The sequence below is a fragment of the Trachymyrmex cornetzi genome, unplaced genomic scaffold, assembly GCF_001594075.2.
Source record: "Trachymyrmex cornetzi isolate Tcor2-1 unplaced genomic scaffold, Tcor1.1 scaffold576, whole genome shotgun sequence".
Classification (NCBI taxonomy): Eukaryota; Metazoa; Arthropoda; class Insecta; order Hymenoptera; family Formicidae; genus Trachymyrmex; species Trachymyrmex cornetzi.
The window spans coordinates 85,251-85,701 of record NW_017299889.1 but is presented as its reverse complement, the minus strand read 5'-3'; positions in this window follow the sequence as shown (position 1 = coordinate 85,701).

Here is a 451-nt window from a genome sequence, read left to right as displayed (position 1 = left end):
ATTGTGCAACGGGAGGCGATAGTTTATGTATCTCTTATTTCTATATTATTCCTATCGCTATACTATCGCTATTGCCTGGCATTGTGTTTAGGCCTTTATTTAAGAAATTTTTTCAAGGATATGATACGACATGTCACAACATGTTCGAGCGGTGATCATCAATGTAATGTCACATGACCAAGTAAATGATATAAAATAACAAGATTTAGGTGCACTGCGCTATTAGTCAGTCTAACAGCACAAGTGACAACATGGAGCGTGATTTGATTGAGCAAGCTATCCTGCTTAATACAAGAGAAGAGTATGTCGCGTGGGAACAACGTTACGATGAATTTATAGAATCTCTAGAAGAGCAGAGCCGTATCAAACGCCCGCGATTATCGATTGGTAATAGACAATCAGTGATCGTATGTATCGCGCTTGAAAGCTTGAAGGGTTCGGTGCGCGGACG